This window comes from Rhinopithecus bieti, unplaced genomic scaffold (assembly GCF_001698545.2).
Source record: "Rhinopithecus bieti isolate Rb0 unplaced genomic scaffold, ASM169854v2 scaffold_38691, whole genome shotgun sequence".
In the NCBI taxonomy this organism is placed as follows: Eukaryota; Metazoa; Chordata; class Mammalia; order Primates; family Cercopithecidae; genus Rhinopithecus; species Rhinopithecus bieti.
In genome coordinates, this window is record NW_016816690.1 from 1,935,867 (window position 1) to 1,956,551 (window position 20,685).

Below are 20,685 nucleotides of genomic sequence, written 5' to 3' on the forward strand. Positions count from 1 at the left end.
CTTTGCTTTTCCTTTTTTTTTTTTTTAGATGGAGTCTCACTCTTGTTGCCCAGGCTGGAGGGCAGTGGCGCGATCTCAGCTCACGGAAACCTCCACCTCCCGGGTTCAAGCAATTATTCCGAGTAGGTGGGATTACAGGCACTCGCCACCACGTCTGGTGAATTTTGGTATCTTTAGTAGAGATGAGGTTTCACCATCTTGGCCAGGCTGGTCTCAAACACCTGACCTCATGATCCACCCGCCTCGGCCTCCCAAAGTGCTGGGATTACAAGCGTGAGCCACCGCACCCGGCCTCTTTTCCTTTCTTTTTGACAGAGTTTTGCTCTTGTTGCCAAGGCTGGAGTGCGATGGCGCTGTCTTGGCTCAATGCAGCCTCCACCTCCCAGAGTCCGACTCCATTTCCAGTGATTCTCCTGTCTCAGCCTCCCAAGTAGTTGGGATTACAGGCACATGCCGCCACCACACCTGGCTAATTTTTGTGTTTTTAGTAGAGATGAGGTTTCACCATGTTGGCCAGGCTGGTCTCAAACTCCTGACTTCGTGATCCGCCCGCCTCGGCCTCCCAAAGTGCTGGGATTACAGGTGTGAGCCACCACGCCAGGCCTTTTTCTTTTTCTTTCTTTCTTTCTTTTTTTCTTCTTTTTAAATAGAGACAGGGTTTTGCCATGTTGGCCAGGCTGGTCTCAATCTCCTGGACTCAAGCAATCCATCCCCCTCAGCCTCCCAAAGTGCTGGGATTTCAGGTGTAAGCCACTGTACCCACCTGGCAGATGTTTATAAATGCCCCCACAAGCCTCTGTTTCGGGGGTCTCAAGACCACCCTCGAGTTTGATATTTCACTAGAAGAGCTCACAAGACTCAATAGCAGGCTATATTCACAGCTAACCTTTATGACAGAGAAGGATACAAAGTCAAGATGACAGTGAAAAGATATGCCCAGGAAGTCCAGAGAGGCCAGCACAGGCTCCAAGCCTTTCCTCCCTTGGGGTCACACGGGACACACTTTTCTCCACAGCAGATTGCTGGAGGGACACAGGAAAAATGTCTCTGCCCAGGGAAGCCCACGCAGGTCTCAGGATCCCAGGCTCCCGCAGTGGGCTCTGCACATAGGCACCTCCTGCTGTGGCAGCCAAAACTCAGGACCCCTGAGGTGAGGCCAGATACATCTGCTTTCTTGGTATTTGCATGAAACAATCCTGATGGCTGGGTGCGGTGGCTCACGCCTGTAATCCCAGCACTTTGGGAGGCCAAGGCAGGTGGATCACGAGGTCAGGAGATCAAGACCATCCTGGCTAACATGGTGAAACTCCGTCTCTACTAAAAACTACAAAAAAAATTTGCCAGGCATGGTGGTGGGCGCCTGTAGTCCCAGCTACTCAGGAGGCTGAGGCAGGAGAATGGCATGAACCTGGGAGGCGGAGGTTGCTGTGAGCCCAGACCGTGCCACTGCACTCCAGCCTGGGTGACAGCGTGAGACTCTGTCTCAAAAAAAAAAAAAAAAAAAATCCTGACATGTGCTGACAAACTAATACCATTCAGCCATGTCCACCGATCTGGACATACACAAAAGCATTGAATTTGGAGGGCCACATACCCAAGGTTGTCCCAGGGTCAATCTTAGCTCCAGGCCCCCGTGGAAGCACACAAGGGTTGAGCAACCCCACGTGCTGTGTTAAGTCCTTCCTCACAGCATCACAACAAGCTTGCTAGGAAGAGTATTGGCCTATTTACAGATGAGGAAGCTGAGGCTCAGGAACACAAAGTGACAGGTGTGGCCAGGTGCAGTGGCTCACACCTGTAATCTCAGCACTTTGGGAGGCTGAGGCTGGTGGATCACGAGGTCAGGAGATCGAGACCATCCTGGCTAACATGGTGAAACTCCATCTCTACTAAAAATACAAAAAATTAGCCGTGCATGGTGGCAGGTGCCTGTAGTCCCAGCTACTCGGGAAGCTGAGGCAGGAGAATGGCGTGAACCCGGGAGGCAGAGCTTGCAGTGAGCTGAGATCGCGCCACTGCACTCCAGCCTGGGTGACAGCGCAAGACTCCGTCTCAAAAACAAAACAAAAACAACAAAGTGACAGGTGTGACTTGAACCTAGGGCCGGAGGGGAGGGCGCATAACAGCTAAGAGCACGGACTTGGAGGACAGAGAAGTCTGGTTCCTGGTGTAGGTGCTGCTCTGAATCCCACTATTGCCACGGCAATTTCAGCTCGTCTGTATAACAAAAATAAAAATAATGACTTATCTCAGAGGACTGTTACTAGAAATGCGTGAAATAGTTCAGTGAGGCCGGGCGCGGTGGCTCATGCCTGTAATCCCAGCACTTTGGGAGGCCGAGGCAGGCAGATCACCTGAGGTCAACATGGGGAAACCCCATCTATACTAAAAATACAAAAATATTAGCCCGGCGTGGTGGTGTGTGTCTGTAATCCCAGTTACTCAGGAGGCTGAGGGAGGAGAATCACTTGAACCTGGGAGGCGGAGGTTGCAGTGAACCAAGATGGTGGCGCCACTGCCCTCCAGCCTGGGCGACAGAGCGAGACTCCGTCAAAAAAAAGAAAGAAGTAAGAAGGAAGAAGAAAGGAAGGAAGGGAGGGAGGGAGGAAGGAAGGGATGGATGAACGGTGCAGTAGAGGTGCTTAGTGCAGTACATAGCACACTGTGTGTGAGTGACGCATGCATATGAGCTATCAGGATTGTGGCGATGGTGATGTGATAAGGAGAAAGGAGTGAGGAGGTGAAACTGCTCACCAGAGCATCTTTTATGCCCTGGTGAGGTGGCAAGATGTGCACCTTCACTCCAAGGGGACTGCCCCAGCTCAGTTTGGGGCAGCCTGGCCTTCCAGCCCCCAGAGCCCCTCCCCACTATGTCGGGAACAGCAGATGAGGTCTGGAGAGGTGATCATGGCAGCCACCTTGAGACAGGTCCAGGCCGTGGGTCCTGGCTTGTTGGCACGTCAGCTCTGATGGGGTCCACAAGGAAGGGAGGCTGAGGGTTTGGTAGGCGGAAGAGCAGCTTGAAGGGCTCAGCCTGTGCACGTGGGGTGTCTGGGCCTGGGGAACCCTGGGCCCCCATTGGTCTGTTCTCCTGTGCCCAAGAGGGGAATCAGTTCTCAGGGCCTGCAAACTGTTCTAAGGCCCGGGCCTGGGCTTTGGAAGTGTGTCCCCAGGTGTTTATTGGGGGCAGGACTCCAATAAGATCCTCTGCATGGCTCACCCAGAAGGGGTGGCAGTTCACTGAGAAGCCAGGTTGGTGCCACCATCCAGCCTGCAGAGGGGCAGCTCGACTCAGGCAGAGGGAGTGGGGGATGTCTACACCTGGCTCTGCCTCCCGTGGGTGGTCACGGTGGGTCTCTGGGCCTCAGTAACCTCATTTGTAAATTGGGGCCGTGTTTCAGTGAAAAGCAGAGGATGCAGATGGCCAGTGGAGGCCACGTCAGCCCACAGACTTGTGTTAACTGGCCCTCATGGAGCATGCTCACATTCTGAACTGGTTGCCACATTTTAACATCAGAAGGCATTTACTTAATACCTGAATTTCCAGCCTCTCTTTAAAGATGGGGTGGGGCCGGCTCTGTGGTCTGGCCACGTGTTCCACAAAGCCACAGGTGGGTGGTGCTGGGCAGCACCCACCCCTGCAGATAAGCTCCTCCTTTCCCAGTTGGCCACAGCCCCAGCGGCTACTGATTCTCCAGCACAGGCCACCATGGTGACTCTCCCCACGGGAGTCAGAAGAGCCAGGTCGCACCCAAGCCTCCCCAGCTCCAGTCAAGGCTCCACCAAGTCCCAGCCGTGCCCTGATCATGCACAAGGCAAGTCCCCCTCCCACCATCCATCTGTGGACATGTGCAGAATGGGTGGGGGTTGGGAGGGGGTGACTGCAGAGGCCCTGAGTGGGGCCACGCCGCCGGGTCCTCACCTTTCTCCTTCATGCCCAGGGTGGGGATAATGGAGCCCTCAAGGCAACCTGAGAGAGGTTGGCAGCCTGCCCCTTGGCCTGGGGTTTGTAGCCAGAGTGATGAGCACTTGGAAATGACAGATACAGGGGGACAGGTGGGCCAGGGATGGGCAGGAAGGAGCCTTCCTCACTGTCAGAGTCAGGTGGCCTCAGGGACCTCCCTGGAGGGGAGGGCTCCCCATCAGAAAGCTGGCAGGGTGGGGCCTCACCTGTCATCCTTGGGCACTGGGGACCCAGAATGTGGAGTGCTTAGCTGCACCGAATCTGTGCGGCTCTGGGGCCCCTCTGGGAGGAGAAACAGAAGCCGGGGGCAGATGGGTCAGCATGGCCAGGGTCCCAGTCCTCTGGCCCTTGAACTTGGCCTTTCCCAGACAGCCCTTCTTGGTATCCCAGCCTGGAATCCCTTCCCTTATCTTTCTTTGGCACGCCCCTTCAAGACACAGTGGACAAATTTTCTCCTTCCAGAAGTTTCCGTTGACCCACAGGCTGAATAAATCCCTTTCTTCTGGGTGCCCTGTGTCTTGGATCCTTGGACATTCCCCGCTCTGCTGCTGGCTGGCTGCTCTGTATTGTGATAAAATATTCACATGACCACGTTTCCACCAGGGATCCCGGAGGCAAGGGCCACCCACTGTGTCCCCAGTACCTACGCCTGGGCCTGGCACACAGAAGTGTCAAGTACTTCTCATCCATGGCTCACGGGGTGGGGCCGGCATGTCCTCCTTGAGCCGCCCATGTCCCTGTGCTCCTTGCGCAAGCTGCAGGCCCACCCCCAGGAGCGAGGCCCTGTGGCGTCAGGGCCCATGTGCAGCGGGCCCAGGGGACAGGAGGGGTCTGCCTGACCTCAGAGGGGTGTGTGCGGGACGAGTGTGAGGTCATGCTTGTTTACGAGGCTCTGACACAGCACCGTCATTTCCTCCCTCTTGGGCTGCACAGCCCTCCTCCCGGCTCAGCCAGCCTCTGACTTACTCACTGGCTTCCCGCACCATTGCTCTGGACGCCCATGTCTCCTGGCACATGGGGTCAGAGCTGTTTGTCATTTGCAATCAGGAGCGTCAGGGAAGTACTTTGGCCTGAGGCTGAGAGACCCTCCCAGCAGCTGTCTTACAGCCCCACTGCAGCTCAGCGTCTCTGCGGGACGGGGACAGACTTGTGGAGAGCCCACCCCAGGGCGCTCCCAAAAGGAAATGGCTGGAGAGACAGAGTGGGGATGGCCAGCCCTGGTGGCCCTATCCCGCCCTTAGTGCTCATGGGCCTCTCAGAGAAGGACCCACGGGGCCCAGGGAAGGGGGTCCCAAGGAATGAGTGCCAGAGGGGCCTCAGAGAGAGGGTGGGAGGGCCGTGAACCTAGACGCAGGGAAACAGTGGGGTGCTGGGGAGACCCCTCCCATGGCCCAGGTTGGAGAAGGGCCAGCTGGCAGGTGTCAGCACAGGGACGGGGTGGAGCGAGAGGGCCCTGGAGTTTTCCGATGAAAGTGGGAGGGAGCCCAATTCTACTCCTTTCCCCTGGGTTCTGCCGTTTGCAACCAAGTGGAGTCCTGACTCCTTCAACCCTTCAACCTGCTGGAACTAGAGTCTGAGGCCCAGGAGATGGCTAGGCAGGCAGCAGGCAGCACAAAGGCACGAGTGCTGTCCCTTTTGGTGCAGGCACGGCCACTTTGTGGTTCCTGGCAAAAAGTCTGACAGGTCCTCATACCTCAAGAACGAGTTCTTTTGTCTGCCAGGGTCAGAGACTAAGCCAGGCCATGTTAAAAAATAAGACATTTGCCAGGCGCGGTTGCTCACGCCTATAATCCCAGCACTTTGGGAGGCCGAGGCAGGTGGATCACGAGGTCAAGAGATTGAGACCATCCTGGCCAACAAGGTGAAACCCCATCTCTACTAAAAAAAAAAAAAAAAATACAAAAACTTAGCCGGATGTGGTGGGGTGTGTCTGTAGTCCCAGCTGCTCAGGAGGCTGAGGCAGGAGAATGGCGTGAACCCGGGAGGCGGAGCTTGCAGTGAGCTAAGATCGCACCACTGCACTCCAGCCTGGGCAACAGAGTGAGACTCTGTCTCAAAAAAAAAAAAAAGATATTTACTGCAAAGATAGCATAGGGAATTCTAGTTATTCTCTGGCTCTTGATTTATTTATTTATTTATTTATTTTTAGATAAAGTTTACAAACAGTAAAATGCACAAATCTTCTTCTTCTTTTTTTTTTTTTTGAGACAGGGTCTGGCTCTACTTGCCCAGGCTAGAGTGCAGTGCTGGGATCTCGGCTCACTGCAACCTCCATCTCCTGGGCTCACGCCATCCTCTCACCTCAGCCTCCCAAGTAGCTGGGACTACAGGTGCATGCCACCACGTCAGCTAATTTTTTGTATTTTTTTTGTACAGACAGGGTTTTGGCATGTTGCCCAGGCTGGCCTTGAACTCCCGAACTCACGCAATCTGCCTGCATTGTCCTCCCAGAGTGCTAGAATTATAGGCATGAGCCACTGCGTCTGATCCCTGAATAAATCTTAAGTACACAGGTGGTGAATTTTCTTTTCTTGTCTTTTCTTGTCTTGTTTTTTCTTTTTGAGATGGAGTCTCACTCTGTCACCCAGGCTGGAGTGCAGTGGTGCTATCTCTGCTCACTGTAACTTCCACCTCTTGGGTTCAAGCAATTATTCTGCCTCAACCTCCCAAGAAGCTGGGACTACAGGCGTGAGCCACCATGCCCGGCTAATTTTTTGTATTTTTCATGGAGACGGGGTTTCACCATGTTAGCCAGGATGGTCTCGATCTCCTGACCTCGAGATCCGCCCACCTTGGCCTCCCAAAGTGTTAAGATTACAGGCGTGAGCCACTGAGCCCAGACAATTCTTGTATATTTAGTAGAGACAGGGTTTCACCATATTGGCCAGGCTGGTCTCCTGACCTTAAGTGATCTGCCTGCCTCGGCCAACCAAAGTGCTGGGATTACAGGCGTGAGCCACCGCGCCCGGCCTCCTTCCTCTTTCTATCTAGGCACTGGACATGATGGCTGGAGTCCCAGCAGCTGCCTTGGGACCCTGAGGATGCCACCTGCTGAGCATGGTGGAGTAGGAAGGTAGAAGGAGCCTGGCAACACATAACCACCACCCTGCCTGTGGCCTGCCTAAACCCAGACTGCACTTACATGAGGTCCAAACGCACTTGTCTTGTTTAAGCTACTGTCATTTCCTGAATATAATTTTCAGCTGGGAAGAGTAACAAAGGCGCCAGCTCACCCCACTGCACGGATAGGATGGTTCTGTGGAGTTTTTCGCACTACGTGCCACTTGCCCAGCACGTACTGCCTGCTGCGGGCCAACCCGAGGAGAGAAGAAGAGGGCTGCACAGGAGGCCAGGGCCCATGCTATCCAGCCACGTAACCCCCATGAGGATGCATGCAGCATCAGCCATGCCGTTTTAGGCACCCTCAGGCTGTCCAAGACACCTGTCATCTTTAGGGGGTTGCCCTAGACATCGTAAACCTAACCTTCTTGGGACCTAAAGGCCACAGGTGTCTTCAAATCAAGACCCTCCTTTGCCCAGATTCTGGCCAGTCAGCCTCTGAACCAAGATCAGTGCCTCTAGTTCTGCAGTGGGCCTCTCCCTCTCCAAATCCCAGACTCATTTCGGTGTGACTGGCATTCCCAGCAGGGGAACAGTTGCCCATGACTGTAGGTCCAGCCCTGAGGCCCAGGACAGCAGGCTTGGCCATCTGCAGCCAGAGCTGCTGGGGCCAGGAATCTTGGCCCCTGGCAGAATGGGGACTGCCCTACGTGTGCTCTTCCAGCTTCCTATGTCTTGCTTTCAGTGCTCAAAACCACCAGACAGAGACGCCTTTCCACTAAAGCCTGAGTGGCTGGGGGCTGCTGTCTCCTTCCCAACCCTACCTGCCGCACAGACACCTTTGGCTGGACGATCGTTCCATTCTGCACCTGCACAGAGATACTGCCCCCTTCTAATTGTGGTGTTGACCCTCACCGAGAAAGTTTCTTCTCTCTTGCCAGGTGTTTCCCAGCAGCGCTGACCCTACCCTCCACTTCTCAGTGACAGCTCCTGCTTCATCCAGCTTCCTGCATGCCCTGCTTCCCGCCATGGCCCACGTGTGGGAGGCAAGGGGCCCTCAGGAATCTCTGGGATGGCCGTAGCATAAAATCACATCACACTGACTTAAATAGCAAAAGGAATGTATTCGATCATGTACCTGAAAAGCCCAGGGGAGACTTCAGTGAGGCTTGTTCCAGCTGCTCTGACAACTACCATGGAGAACCCAGCGCTTTTCTCTCTGCTCTTCCTTCCGTGCTGACAGCGTCCTCCTGGTTTTCCTTTGGGGAACGGTCCTCTCCCCTGTGGTTCAAAAGAGGCCGACCTCACAAACTGCAGAGGTGAGGGCTCCACTCACCAGCACCTCCCCACCCCCGCTGAGGGCCCCAGCCTGGGACCAAACTGGCCTACAGGAGCCCTGGGCCAGGAGAGGAGGCCGTGGAAGGCATAGTAAGGGGTAGGACCTGCAGGCCAGAGGACCTCAGGCACAGAGTTTCCGGGAGTAGGCCTTCACGGAGGGGCGAAGGTGAAAGAGAGTGTTTCCTATGAGGGCGCGACCTAAGCAAAGACATGGGGGAGTGAGACACAAGGTGGGATGCAGGGACAAGCTACAGAGACACTGCTGCCAGGAAGGACGGGACAGGGCCCATGAGGGGGGCCACCAGGAACCAGACGGTGTCAGCAGGGAGGTGCTCACAAGCCCCAGCTTCAGCAAGCACACCTGGATCTTTCTCACGGCAGGCTGTGTCCTGACCACGTGGCCTTTGCTGCAGCTTCTCCTTCCTCCCAAGGGACCCCGTCTCTCCCTCCAGCCCTGCCAGCCCTGCTCCTGCCAGCCCTGCTCCCATTGCCCCGGACTGGTCCAGCTGCTCGGCTGTGCTCCAGACCATGTCTGGAAGTCATTAGCAGACAGTGGGGGCCTCCTGCTGTCTGCACCCAGCCAGGAAAGCAAACAGAGCTGGGGGTGGGGGGGCATGAAAGGGTCCCCGGTCTTGGTCCCGAGGAGACAGCTGGGAAAGGCAAAGGGGGGTAGGGGCTGTGAGACCCACACTTTGGGCAGGGAACTGAGAAGACGTGCAGATTTGGGGGCTGTGGTATCTTTGCAGAGGAGAAAGGGACCTGCACTGGGCTCAGCTGGCAAGTGATAGGAGGCAGCAGTGACAAACGTGCCAGCAAGTCACCGTGGCCACAGCTCTGTCCTCACAGAGGAGGACACGGGGGCTTAGAGAGGTGAAAGGGTGCCTCGGGAGCCCTTGATGGGGATAATGCAGGGTTCCCCTGGGCTTTCTGGGACCCTCCTCTGGCCACTATGGTAACACGGGGGCACTGGGAGAGGCGAACCCCCAAGGCTGGAGTGGAGAGGCAGCTGCACAAGCAGCACCCTGCTGAAGACAAGGAGGAATGTGGAGGCCTGGCCCAGGGTGGGTGGAGGCTGGGGGTACACCTCGGATCCTCGTACTGCTCTGAGAAACAGCGCTGCTTGGACTCCCTCATTAACCAAGAAATCTGAGGGTTCTGGTTGTCAAACTGAACTCGTGTCTACAGGAATAAGCAGAGATGGGGTGGGAGTCAGGCTCTGGCATTGCTTGGGGGGGCCAGTCGAGGCAGGTGCCTTGTACCCATGGCTTACTGAATTGTCACCACCACCTGGGGTAGCATTAGCCCATTTTACAGATAGGAGATTGTGGCTCAGAAACAAAGTCACCTATGCAAAGTCACAATCTGAGGACTGCAGCCACTTGGGCCCTCAGGCTCCCTCAGGGCTGGATAAATGGGAGGGGCAGCAGTCAGGTGTGTTCCTGAGAATGAGCAGGAAGGGGTCGGGCCAGCCCGCAGGGCCTTCACCCGGTAGGAAGCCCACTCCCACCTATCTCCCTCCCCGCTGGCACATTCTCGGGGTAGGGATCTTGTTCCCGGCCCCGCAGGGGGACCTTTCCTGGCGCCTTCTTATATAAGGTCAGGGGCACAGGCTTGCAGCTGGAAGGACCAGGTGCTGGAACTCTGCTGAACAAAGTTGCTTTTCTTCCGCCAGGAAAAGAGTGAGGGAGTGAGGGCCAGGCCGGGGGCTCCCCACCAGGGAAGGAGGGGCTTGGCCCAGCCAGCGGCTCCACCAGAAGAAAGCAAAGAGTTCTCAGACCGGGGCCTTCTCTGTTTCAGGGCCTACAAGTTCCAAGATTTGAACTGGTCTCTGTGTTCATCTTCAATATTTTGGCAAGAACTGGCTTCCGGTTTTCAGGGTGGGAAGCTCCCCACATGTCACCAAGACGGCTCCAAGGCTCTTGAGCCACCTCCCCGGCTCACAGGTACCACCCTGAGGACAGAAACATCACGCTGCCATTAAAGAAGATATAATAATGCCGGGCGCGGTGGCTCACACCTGTAATCCCAGCACTTTGGGAGGCTGAGGCGGGCAGATCACGAGGTCAGGAGATCGAGACCATCCTGGCTAACACGGTAAAACCCCGTCTCTACTAAAAATGCAAAAAAAGTAGCCGGGCGTGGTGGCGGCGCCTGTAGTCCCAGCTACTCGGGAGGCTGAGGCAGGAGAATGGCGTGAACCCAGGAGGTGGAGCTTGCAGTGAGCCGAGATCGCACCACTGCACTCCAGCCTGCACGACAGAGCAAGACTCCGTCTCAAAAATATATATATATATATAGAGAGAGAGAGAGAGAGAATATATATAGTGTGTATATATAATATATAGTATATATAGTGTATATATTATATATAGTATATATATTTTGTGTATATACATAGTGTATATATATTTCATATATACGCAATAAAAAAGCAATTTAAAAAGATAAGTTTCAGGTGGTGTTATCTGGAATTTTACCTGAAAGAGAGAGCAGAGAAACCGTTCAGAAGTATCTTTATGTATAAACAGGCCAATCTCTCCTTTGCAGACTTGGCAGCCCGCCAGCCCCCACAGGTCCAGGGTTTGAAGCTCCACTGAGAGTCATTGGGCTTGGTTGGAGCCAGGTACCCCCGACCCCCGCCTCTACCCTCCTTCCCAGCCCCACACATTCCTCAGGCGACATGTGCTTACTGAGCACCCACCGTGGGCCCGGCATTGGTCTAGAATCTGGGACTATAGCAGTGGATAGAACGGACAAAACGTCCCACCCTCGGAGAGCTGAGGCTCCAGTGAGGGGGGCAGACATAAGCACCCACCGTGTGCCAAGGGTGCGGGAAGGAGGGAGGTGTGACGACCAGGGTCGGGGCTGCAGGATGTACAGTGTTCAGTGTTTGGGGAAAGTCTCCAACATGGGAGCAAAGACCTGAAGCAGTGACGGAGAAGCCTGCAGGATCCCAGGGGTGGAAAGAGAGCTCCAGGCTGAGTGGGGAGAAGCCTGGCATGGAGAAGAAACACGCAGGGGCCAGCCGTTCTGTGCAGCTGCAGCAAAGCCACTGAACAGGAGGGTGGCCGGGCAGTGGGAGAGGGCACTGAGCTTGCAGCTCTGAGCAGACGCCGGACAACACCTGGAGTCCAAGTCTGCATGTGGAGAACACTCTTGGAGTGGGTTGAATTGTGACCCTCTCACTCCCGAAAAAGATACGTCCACGTCTCAGAACCTGTGAATGTGACCTTACTTGAAAAAAAAGCCCGTGCAGCTGTAGTAAATTTAATAATCTCAAGATGAGAGCATCCTGGGTGATCCAGGCAGGCCCTAAATGCAAGCATGTGTCCTTACAGGAGACACAGAGGAGAGACACAGGGAGGAGAGGAGACCCTCACGGACCACCGAGGTAACGACGGAAGTTATGCATCCACAAGTCAAGGAACACCTGAGCCGCCAGAAACTGGGAGAGACAAGGAGGGATTCTCCCCTAGGCCCTTGCTGACGCCTTGAGTTGGGACTTCTGGCTTTGCAGAACAGTGTGAAGATAAGTGGGTGTGGCCATTGGGTCACCCATTTGAAGCAGCTTGTTACGGCAGCCACTGGAAATTAACACCCACTGCAAGGGGTGAGGGTGTAGGTGGGGAAACCAGCATGGGGGGCGCACTGAAGACACGGCCACCCAGCTGACTCCCGAGTTCATCAGGCCTGCCATGGTCGGCATTTGTTATGTTTACTCACCACCTGGATGTTTTAAAAAAATGTGCCTCCCTGTTTTCATTTAAATAAACTTATTTTAAAATGCAGCATTACATCACTAAGTTAAATATAAAACTAGATTCATTTCCCATACATAGAAGGGAATCATGAACATTAATTCAACGAAAACAAAACTTACTCCACTCTAATGACATGTCCTGCTGCCTGCCAAGGTTTCTGAGTCTGTGGCCTCTTCTTTGAGTCTAAAACATAAAACAGGGCTAGTGTCAGGTAGGTGTCAATGGCAAACTGGCATCAGAGAGAGCTTCTCCTGCCATTTAACTCCACGCCCCTATATCCCCTAAGGTCAGCATCACTCCCCTTTGCAGGGCCCGCACTTAGACAGCATAGCCCTCAAGGTGAACGTCCCCAAGCGCTGGCTGGCCCAGCCAGAGTAACTCTGCATGACACCAGCACATATAGAGTGGTGTTGGTGCTATAAATCCAGCAAGCAAAGTTCAGACTGAGGCGTGGGGAATAGAGTTTTCATGATGGGATGAGGTGGGGTCAGGGAGGGATTTGCTGCCCTACGGAGGTTGGAAGAAGGCGGCTGGCTACCTTGTGTCAGGAAACTTGGGGGGTCAGGGTAGGGGAAGCCGCAGGAGCCAGGCTGGGACCCAGTGCTGACCCCTGTGAAGAAATGGTTGAAATTGGTGTGAGCTTTCCGTTAGGACAGTGGAGACAGTCCTATGATGAGCCCAGTTTGTTTGGTAGTTTTAAATGCTGAGAGAGAAAGTGAAGTGCACAAATATTTAGTCACAGATTGATTTGGCCCTGCATGGTTCTTAAGTCACACGCACTAACTCTGACTTGAATTTCTCAATCCACAGAGTCAAAAAAGCACTGAGCCTCAGAGAGATTCCTGTGGCTGGGCTCCAGGGCCCGTGCAAAGGAGTGACACAGGGCAGCATGTAAATACCTGTCTGGTTCAGACCCAAGCTTCCTCACATCAAAAGAGTGTGAACTTGTAGGAGGCCCCAATTTCAAGCCAGGAATTCAGAAGTGCAAGAAATGAGTGCCAGATGACTTTGGTGTGCCTTGCAGATGCAGTCCACACCCTGCCCCAGGAGCCTGACACTTGGGTGGACCAGCAGGCCTTCCTGAGAGGGAGGGGCCCTGCAGGGTCACCTTGGGCTGGCCCTGTTCCTTTGCTAAGGGTCACAGATCGGTGGCTCCTCCCCGACCCCAGCAGGACAGCCCTGGAGCCCTGCACTCTCCCTTGGGGATTTCTGAACTCTCCCCACACCTTGGCAGAGTGTTTTATTCAGCTCTCCACCAAAGAAGGAAAATCTGTGATATCTGAGAACGCGGATGAATCCGGAGGGCATTATGCTAAGTGAAATAAGCCACTCGGAAGGGCAAATATTGCTGGATTCCACTCACGTAAGGTGTCTAAAATAGTCAAACTCATAGAAGTAGAGAAAAGAACCGTGGTTGCCAGTGACTGGGGCTGGGGAAACTGGGGAATTGTTTCTCAGTGGTTTACAAAGTTCTGTTACGCAAGATGGGTAAGATCTAGAGATCACTATGACTTAGTGCCCATAGCTCATGATTCAGAATTATACACTTTAAAATATGTTAGTCAAAAAAATCAGCCAGGTGTGGTAGCACGCGCCTGTAGTCCCAGCTACTCGGGAAGCTGAGGCAGGAGAATCACTTGAACCTGGGAGGCGGAGATCACAGTGAGCCGAGATGGCGCCACTGCACTCCAGCCTGGAGACAGAGTGAGATTCCCTCTCAATAAATAAATAAATACATATATACATAAATAAATAAATAAAATATGTTAGGAGGGTGGCTCTCGTGTTGGGTTCTTACAAAAATAAAAATAAAAGAACGCAAGGAAATTTTCAGAGGTGATGGATGTGTTTAGTACCTTGGCTGTGATGGTATCCCAGGTGTGTTTATATCTTACTCAAACTCACCAAGATGAATACATCAAATGTGTGCAATTTTTGTATATCAGTAATACCTCAACAAAGCTTTAACACAAGCCAAACTCTCCTCCACTTACCATATTTGAATGTGCTCCAGGAAACAGATCCTCAAAACAGTCTCTGGGATTTGTTTGCCCACGTATTTGAGGAACACACAGATCTCACCTCTTTGCCAGAAAGAAATGGGACATGGGACATCTGGCCTGCGGTGGCATCATGATGACTCAAAAGATGGCTGGTATAGCAAGAGATAAGGAGGCCAAACCTTTGGAACAGCAACTGGCTGTCACCCTAGTTGCTATGGCAACCATGGCCCAGGGAATAGTATCTACCCTACAGCATCATTTTCCTAAATGTGGCCCCATTCACAGGCCAGTGTCATCCACTGCTTATGTTGGTCAGAAATGAGGCAAGTGCAGAAATTGATTCAGTTTGGAAACATCTGTAGTATTTTGGTACAGCTGCAACATCTCAGTGCATCGAAGAGCATCACCAGTGTTCTCATCTTATTGCGTGAGACGCAGACCTGTTTGGGCTTTGTCGGGCTCACATAGGGAGTCTCCCGCGGTGCAGGCCAGCCCTCGTCACACACAACGGGACTGTGGTGTTACTACCTCTGAGGTCTTAAGATCAGTCTTTACTGTGACCCCACAGTATTTAAAATACAGAACCCATTTCTTTCTTTGAAAGATAATTTAAGCTTAACACTGACTTACGGAATAAATTGTTGGAGTGGCTACAATGAAGCATGAGAGATGAATTGTGAAAAGATAGCATCACTTGCTTCATTCCAGATACAAATTCAAAATGAATTCACTTTAAAATCTCTGCAGTCATTTCTGTCAACACGTTTCTGTATGGCTAGCTTCTGCACCATTAAAATTACTGAAACAAGAATAGGAAAACGGAGATATGTATTATCCCTGAGGGTAGTGCTGTGCCGATTCAGGCTAGGTTAGAGAAGTTAACAAGCAAGGAGCAAACTCATAGCATCATCTCTTATAGTCACCAGAAATGGGAATCACTGTTGGACTCCTTTTTGTTTACAGTTGCAAAATAACAAAAAGTTACTAATACAACTATGATTATTTATATTAATCACCTAATGTATGCTTTCAGTGAATATATCATTTTGTGATTTTAACCATTTTTTTAATATGCTGTTTGTTCTAGTTATATTTATGGAAAAGTTACTTTATATATGTCTAATCTAATATTTTATCTGTCTTGTATTTCACCTGTCTTGTTTTAAAATTTTTTTAGTAGTTCTTTTTTTTTTTTTTTTTGAGACGGAGTCTTACTCTGTTCCCCAGATTGCAGTGCAATGGCGCGATCTCAGTTCACTGCAAGCTCCGCCTCCCGGGTTCAAACAATTCTCCTGCCTCAGCCTCCCGAGTAGCTGGGATTACAGGCATGCGCCACCATGCCCGGCTAATTTTTGTATTTTTAGTAGAGACGGGATTTCACCATGTTGGTCAGGCTGGTCTCAAACTTCTGACCTCGTGATCTGCCAGCCTCAGCCTCCCAAAGTGTTGGGATTACAGGCGTGAGCCACTGTGCCCGGCCTAGAATTTTTTTTTTTTTTTTTTTTTTTTTTTTTTTTTTTGAGACGGAGTCTTGCTCTGTCATCCAGGCTAGAGTGTGGTGGCCTGATCTGGCTCACTGCAAGCTCTGCCACCCGGGTTCACACCATTCTCCTGCCTCAGCCTCCTGAGTAGCTGGGATGACAGGTGCCCGCCACCATGCCTGGCTAATTTTTTGAACTTTTAGTAGAGACGGGGTTTCACCGTGTTAGCCAGGATGGTCTCGATCTCCTGACCTTGTGATCCACCCACCTCGGGCTCCCAAAGTGCTGGGATTACAGGCGTGAGCCACTGCGCCTGGCCGGACTTTTTTTTAAATGACCTTCCCCCACAGAAAGCCTGAGCAGTGCCATGCTAGAGTGTCCCCAGGAATAGGCAGAAACTGACAGCTGAGCACATCCAGGTGCACACACAGGGGAAGGACGGGAAAGCGCCACGGCAGCCTTGATGGTGGTTTCATCTCCCGGGCAGCAGGGCACATGTGGCTGAACACCACGCCCAGGGCCTGACTGCAAAGGTGCAGAGTTGCNTTTTGAGACGGAGTCTTGCTCTGTCATCCAGGCTAGAGTGTGGTGGCCTGATCTGGCTCACTGCAAGCTCTGCCACCCGGGTTCACACCATTCTCCTGCCTCAGCCTCCTGAGTAGCTGGGATGACAGGTGCCCGCCACCATGCCTGGCTAATTTTTTGAACTTTTAGTAGAGACGGGGTTTCACCGTGTTAGCCAGGATGGTCTCGATCTCCTGACCTTGTGATCCACCCACCTCGGGCTCCCAAAGTGCTGGGATTACAGGCGTGAGCCACTGCGCCTGGCCGGACTTTTTTTTAAATGACCTTCCCCACAGAAAGCCTGAGCAGTGCCATGCTAGAGTGTCCCCAGGAATAGGCAGAAACTGACAGCTGAGCACATCCAGGTGCACACACAGGGGAAGGACGGGAAAGCGCCACGGCAGCCTTGATGGTGGTTTCATCTCCCGGGCAGCAGGGCACATGTGGCTGAACACCACGCCCAGGGCCTGACTGCAAAGGTGCAGAGTTGCAGTGACAGTTGAATGCTCAGTGTTGCTGGGGTCCATTGCACACAAGAAAGACATAGGACCCTGAGACTTGGGAGAGGGACAGGTCAGATAGCCACAAATGAGATGGAGAACCCTGAATCCTGACTCCCTGAGTCTCTCTGGACAGCAGAGGCAGTCCTCCAGCCCAGGGAACTGGCCTCCCCGACGGAAGAGCCTTTCCATGATTCCGTGATTCTGCCTGTGCATACCTGCCCCCGCCCGGAGCCGCTGTGCCCACAGTGCGAACTACATCGTGCCACAGCCAGACAGAGAGGCAGAGTCCCTGACTGCAGAGGACAGAGCCGGGACCCCCAAGGAGTTCTGTGACCTTGCCAATCCAGACCATCAGGAGCCCAGAGACTATGGTGAGTGGATGGGGGAAGGGAGGATGGATTCCAATGCATTTGGCCAAGGGGATGAAATGTGAGATTCAGTCAGCCCACAGTCATCGACATGGATGCATCCTATGATCCTGCTGGATTTGATGTGCCTGCCAGAGAGGAGGGAGAGATGCTGTCGGTCTGTGGGTTGGCTGATGGAAGCTTTCAAGGAACATGGCTGAAATGTTGGAATATCCTGGGACACTAAGGAGTCTGGAGGCCTAGGAACATACGCATTTGGGGGACTTCCTCCACTGTGGATGCCCTTGGGTGGGTATTCACAGAAGCTGCCAATATCATCATGCTGTGCCCACTTCAAGTGACTCACCCACACAACTTGCCTCCAGACCACCTGGCCCCCACATTTCCAATCTCATTTCTTCCAGATCCTGCCCAGGCAATCAAGCTGTTTGCCACTGCCCAGGCTGGGTATTTGTAGTGAGATTTTTGCCCCAGGTCTCCCAGCAAAGCAAAGGCTTGGGCAGCCATGTTTTAACCTGTTCTTTCTCTCCTGTGCCACCACTCACTTTTTTTCCCTGCTATCACATGTGAAAAACATGGGTGGTGGCTAACATTTTTGGTTTCCAGTAGGACCAAACCAAGGAGCCAAACCCACCCCAAAATGACACTACGGCTCAGGGTTTAGCAAACTGTGAACCCAATTTGCTCTGCCACCTGATGTTGTAAATAAAGTTTTATTGACACACAACCACACTCATTTGCGTATGGATTGTCCAAGGCCACAGCCAAGTTGAGTTGCAACAAAGACGACATGAATCACAAAACTTCAATATTTACTATTCGATACTTTCTGGAAAAAGTCGCCCAACCCCAGCCGTAGCTATCAGGAATTATTGTGCCCCTCTTTGGGGACATAAAGTTTTACCTGAATGAACTGGGTGCTGAGGAGAAAAGGGGTGAGCTGTTTTGGCGCTCTTCCATCTACCCTTCCCCACCCACCCTCCGCCTTTCTCCATCCTGTTCTGTATTCCAGGAGGCTGGTTATGGGCCACGTGGAAGGGCTCTCTTTGCCTCTCACTTCAAGTGGGGTTCAGCCCAAGGGAGGTATTTAGCAGAAGACTGAAGGGAGAGAGAAGAAGAAAATCCTTCCTGCAGGGCCTCCTGCATCCCACAGCCGAAGCTCACAGCTTCTATCAGAAAAACTTCACATAGCCCTTTCAGCCTCAGAGTTCCAGAAACTTCTCTCTCCCATTGTTCCTTCTGGCCTAGAAACAGTAATGGTTCCCTGCTATTACTAGCACCAGAGTACTGCCTGTGTTCTCCCCACACCCTGTCCACACCTTCACAAAGGGTCTTCTACTAAAATCTTCTCAAACTACCTATTTTGAGGGTGCCACCTGTATCCTGCAGGATATAAAATGTAACTCTGCTTATTTTTTTCTGTAACTAATTTTTTCTGGAGATAAGAGTCTCACTCTGTTGCCCAGGCTCAAGTGCAGTGACTTAATCATAACTCACTGCAACCTCAAACTCCTGACCGAAGCAATTCTCCTGCCTCAGTCTCCTGAGTAGCTGGGACTACAGGCATGTGCCACCATGCCCAGCTCACTTTTTATTTTTTGTTTTTGTAGAGATGAGATCTTGCTATGTTGCCCAGATTGATCTCAAACTCCTAGACTCAAGTAATTCTCCTGCCTCAGCCTCCCAGTGTGCTGAGATTACAGGCATGAGTCACCATAACTAAGCCTACAACTAAGTTTAATTTGAATTTTGTGCCCCATTCCACCAGGATGGAGTCCAATTTTAGTTTTCTGGTTATCTCCATTAGTTCAGGGTTTCACGCACACATGCATCACACACCTCTGCCCCTGCCTTCTCTAGAGTGACCCCACAACTGATCTGTGGGGTACAGTCCCAGCTTACTTCTGTTGTCTTGGCACAGTTAGAAACAACACCCCTCTTCACTCTCAGAGTCCCTGGTTTGGACAGCAAATTATGCGGTGACTGTATGTAGAAAGTGCTAGGTTGTTCTGGGGGGACGATCTTGTTCTCTGTTCATCATATCCAGCTAGCACCAGCCACACTGGCCCTTATGTAGTCTGGCCCTGAGTTTTCAGTCCTCAAAGTTTCCAGCAGCCTCCTCCTCCTCTCCTGACCACAGAGCCTGCCCCATTCTGTCCTCCTCAACTTCTTCTGCCTCCTCAGCTCCAGACACTTGGCATATCTCGGTGAACAAGACAGAAAAGAAAAAATAAAATAAAATAAAACCCTGCTTGCAAGGAGTTTTCTTCTTTTATATTTTCTAAAAGATGTTTTTAGGCTATGAACTTTCCTCTGAATACCACTGTGTATGCATCCCACATCTTACAGATTTTAATATATATGTTCTTACACAGTTTCAGTTCTTTTCTTTTTTTTTTTTTTCGGAGATGGAGTCTCGCTCTATCGCCCAGGCTGGAGTGCAGTGGCGTGATCTCGGCTCACTGCAAGCTCTGCCTCCCGGGTTCACACCATTCCGCTCCCTCAGTCTCCCAAGTAGCTGGGACTACAGGCGCCCGCCACCATGCCTGGCTAATTTTTTGTATTTTTAGTAAAGACGGGGTTTCACTGTGTTAGCCAGGATGGTCTCGATCTCCTGACCTTGTGATCAGTCTGCCTCGGCCTCCCAAAGTGCTGGGATTACAGGTGTGAGCCACCGCACCCAGCCCACAGTTTCAGTTCTAAGGTCCTCTTCTGCTCTAGGATAATTTTTTTTTTTTCTTTTTCCTTTTTTTGTTTTGAGACTGAGTTTCGCTCTTGTTGCCCAGGCTGGAGTGCAATGGCGTGATCTCTATTCACTGCAAACTCCGTCTCCCCGGTTCAAGTTATTCTCCTGCCTCAGCCTCCTGAGTAGCTGGGACTACACCAGGTACCCGCCACCACACCCGGCTAATTTTGTATTTTTAGTAGAGATGGGGTTTCACCATGTTAGCCAGGATGGTCTCCATCTCCTGACCTTGTGATCCACCCACCTCTGCCTCCCAAAGTGCTGGGATTACAGGCGTGAGCCACCGTGCCTGGCCAAGATTTTTTTTTTTTAAACTATCCTCTTATTGTAACCAGAAAAGTATTTTTGCTTGGTTTCTATTTTTTTGAAAATACTTAAATTTATTATACAATTTTATGAACATTCCTGTTACCTTCTCTTCTGTCATCCTCACAAGTTATTGAGCTAGAGTATAATTCCCATTTCACATGTGAGTCAACATGTCTGGAGAGAGCTAGCAATGAAGAGCCTTGGGGTCAGAATAGAGATCCAAACCCTAACCCGGCAGGCTCAGAGCAGTCCTGTTCCCTGCCATGAGAGGGTTCCAGGTATGGAGGCCATGCCTGGGAGTCCACAGAAATGGAGTTCTCTGGGGGAAACACCTCCTGGGCAGCTGCTTCTCAGCCCTGGCCTGAGTTTTGCACCGTCTCAGCGGTTGGTAGCAGAGGAACGAGGCTGTGCAGTCAGGGATGTGCAGTTGCCCTGTCAGGCCTGATAAGTCACCTGATTGCCTCTGCCCAACCCCACTCCTCAGATCCCAGGGGCAGCCCTGGCCCCCCCTGCTTGTCCCTTCCTCTAGGAGGGAGGTTAGTAAGGCCCTGCTCACCCAACCGGGGTCCTCCCAGAAGGAGCCGGAAA